Raw genomic sequence first — 4,359 nt, forward strand, 5'->3', positions numbered from 1 at the left:
TCGCAGTGTTGGTCGCTGCTGACGTGTCAACGTGTGGCTGCTATTATCTGTTACTACTCTGCAAGCAGCTCCGACAATGACCTCAGGCTATAGTACATACAGCAGCGTAGCTTTCCCGTTAAGATGGTTCAACAGTAAATCAGAACAGAATTACCACAGAAATGACTAATTTTTAATATAATGAAGTTGAAATTCCGAGCTTGACGTGTGAAAAATTCTAGAATAGGTTACCAGATGAAATAGAAGGAAAAAAAATGAAAATGTAACTTTTAACGTATAACCTAGTGACAGGTCGGAGGCGATTTTTTTACTAACTGCAAACATTATCATACATTTCTCTAAAAAAAAAAAGAGAGATTATAATAGTTAAAAAAATTACGATTGTAATGGTCACAAAAAAGTAAATCATCGGCCATTCTAGAAAGATATTATATTTAATATTGAAATGGCAAAATGTATTTTCACAAAAACAAAGTATATAAAAAATTAATTTCTTTTTATTCCTTTTGCATATTAAACATTGTTAATATTTTATCCAAATTATGTAGATATTTGTGATTTTAGATAGACTCTGGTAAGGCACCCTAAATTTTTGGCACTTTACTGTAGAACCACCTTAAGCCACAGTATAAGTACTTATACTGTGCTTAGGCTTAGGCTGAGTTCGGATTCCCATCGAGGTGCTCCTCAGGGGTCATGTCAACCTTGTTTAACATTCAATAAACAACAAGGAAAATATGACATCCGGGGAGCACTCAGATGGGAATCCGAACGCAGCCACAGTATAAGGTACTGTGACGCAGCTTAAAAGGAAATTCGACGCATTCTCTCCCAAGCAGAACTAAAAAAATGTCGATAAATTACCGACATTTAATTTCGATTCCTACATTATTATTTCGACTCATGCATTGATGCATAAGTTCCTTAGCTCTGTTTTCTGTTGCTGAACTAGTGTATACTTTTGGAACTTAAAGTGAGATAGATAAACGTTTGATATTTGTTTAAAACGAGAAAGAGTTCTAGAACAGTCTAGTACAAAAACAGAAAACAGATCACATGTTCGTTTACACTCAACATCAGCTAACATCAGCTCATGGTAATAAAAACAGGAAATAATTGGATTCGCTATTGATCTTACGATCTCTATGAGTAGCCATTTTGCTTACTGCTTACGTCTTATGACTGTTTTACGTTGTATTATAATTTGATTTTATTTCTCGAATTAGTGATGGAAGGCGCAGCGTATTATTAAGTTTTTTATTATTGCTGCACTCTGAACCGATGCAAAATTAAAGTGAAAAAACATAAATTTGTTTCACTTCAATTTATTGCACTGTATGTACTAGCAAAATAGTAATCTCTCTTTCAAAAAGAGCAACAATAAAAACAGATCTATTGATAAACTTTGATGATTTTGTAAAATTCATGATATATGTAAAATTCATAATTAATAATTATTAACAAAATTAACTTTCTATATACAACTATTTTAATCCAAAATAATAAAGTAATATTTTTTATTAGGAAGACTGTTGCTCATTTATTATAGACTACAAAGATTGATCATGAATTTGATTATGAATGATGTAATGATCTGATGATTTTTTATAACCTTAATTTTATTATAGTTTATTATATATACTCCATGAAAGTTTTCTCGTTTTCTTCCAGTCAATAAATTATTGGATATGAATCTAAAGAATCTTTTTGATGGTGAACGACTGGTACTATCTCGGACAACACAGAATATTTATAATAAATATTTGTTAATATTTATTTTTTGAAATGTTATACATATATTTCCTACATATTTTATATGAAGCTTTATTCGAAATAGTATTAAAATATAGATTAAATATGTAATATTTATGATAAATATAAATAAATATTTCTAATTAGTAGTCTAAAAAGTATTTTTATTTACTTGGATTATAATGTCTTATTAAGTATTTTCATAGCATTTACTATACATTCACAATAAATATTTCATAATATTTATAATAATTGTTTATAATTTGTACAATCTAAGATCACAAAAATATTTACAAAATATTTAAAATAAATCTTATAAATATTCATAAATATTTTGTAAATATTTTATAAATATTGTGTGCTGTCTGTGATGAGTGATTGTTGCACTATTTTCTTTGCACAAAATCGAATTAATATGTTAAATTTCCATTGAGAATTATTTGAAATAAGGCAAAACGCGTATGGATATTAAAATATTGTTTTATTAGAATGGACTTTTAAATCTTTTTATTATTATACTTGAAACAAAAAATATCGCTGACTCCTACTTTCTTATATATTATAATTCTTGCTTAATATCAATTTATTATTATTATTTATTATTATAATTAATAATGCATCAGATATTTTAGTTTTTTAAAACGTACATACATGATATGGACGAGATTGAAATCTAAGATCTCTGAGGTGGTAACATCTAACACATTAACGCCGAGCTACAACGCATGTTGTCTGAATACTTTAGCATTCAATAATTGTTATTCGAGCCGTCTCGCGCGAATAAATGTATTGATGATTGCAAGCAGATGTATAATCAATGTAAATAATTTCTATTTGCCTATAAATCAAATGCATATGATCCATGTAATATTTAAACGTACATATTACATTTAGATAAATAATTTACAATTATATAACTATAAAAAAAATTGTTAAATCAAGTATTTTAATCAGTTATAAGATATATTCTTATTAATTATAACGAAATTGACATTGTTAGATATACATGTATTGTTAGATAATTGTATATTTCAATTATATTATATATCAACCAGATGTTAATACATATAATTTCTATTTGCTTATAAATCATACACTGATCATAAATTATATAAAAAATTGTTAGATAAAGTAAATTTTATTTTAATTAACTTGAGAAGAGATATTTAATTGTATTAACCGTAACGCGTCCATGCGAAATTGATTACATTGTTTTATATATTAATTTATGTTATACAATTAAACAACTAACAGATTTAATTTAATTGACTAAACTAAATTCAAGTAACAAAAGACTTTTTTATTTCATATGCAATTAAAATAATAAAATATTTATTTAATGTGACTACATATACTATTTTGATCAAAAAGTTCCCGGAATTCATTCAGAAAATTCAAAATACAGTTTTATTCATCAAAAGTGATATTGTCCCTTTCAAAGTATTCCCCATCGACTGCAACGCATTTATGCCAGCGCTTGATCCAGCACTCGAAACATTTCTGGAACTCTATTGTCGGTATAGCCATCAGAGCTGTTTTCGATTTTTCCATTACCTCCTTTCGGCTGTTAAAACGCGTTCCCCGTAATGGTTTTTTGAACTCGAACAGAAAAAAATCGCAGGGAGCCATATCAGGTGAATTCGATGGCTGTTGGATGGTATTTCTTTCGTTCTTGGTCAAAAATTCACTCATTGTTGCAAATTCGACTCCATTTTTAAAACTGTAAAAAATCGAAAATACGGGGTAGAGGTAGATGTACTCAAGACGGCGTAACTTTTACAAATGTTAAGTTATGGTAATAAAATTTGGTGGGAATGTCAATGATAGATGTGGCAACCTAACCAAAAAATAGAACTCAAATCAGTCGACTCAAAGCATCATCTGGTGATAATTCCGGGAACTTTTTGATCAAGATGGTATGATTGATATAAGAAAATTTCCTAATTGTTACTATAATATAATTGATAAATATTTTAGTTATTGAAGAATATAAAACATTATATTTGTTTCATTAAGGGGAGTGCACTACGAAGAAATTCGACAGGAACAAAAACGTGAACAACAGGATCAAAAAAGCTAATTTTATCGGTAATACAATATACGGCGTCTCTTTCAGTATCCCCTTATAATACTGTCATTGAATTAAGAAAATTATTTTCAAGACTGATGCTGTTGACTCAAGCATTTTTTCTCAGTATAGAATTAGGCTTAGATACCTAATATGAACGATTAATTAATTAGAAACTGTATGCGTGCGATATTGATATATTATAGTAATGTGTATTGTAGTAATGTGTTAATCACATATGAATCATATGTGTAAATTCTACTGAATTGATGAAACAGACTTAACCATTAACATCTTATATACTGCTACATAAATATCTCATGTATAGATACATAAATTTTCGTATAACGAAAGCATTTTAATTAGACGTCTATAAGTCCAATTCTAAAAATTCTATGTTGTTTTTTCGTGCAAACTACCCAGGCAGCACATAATATTTATAAAATATTTACAAAAAAATATTTATTTTTACAAAATACTTATGAATATTTATAAATTTTATTTTAAATATTTTACAAATATTTTTGTGGTCTTAGATT

The sequence above is a fragment of the Atta colombica genome, unplaced genomic scaffold, assembly GCF_001594045.1.
Source record: "Atta colombica isolate Treedump-2 unplaced genomic scaffold, Acol1.0 scaffold89, whole genome shotgun sequence".
Lineage (NCBI taxonomy): Eukaryota > Metazoa > Arthropoda > Insecta > Hymenoptera > Formicidae > Atta > Atta colombica.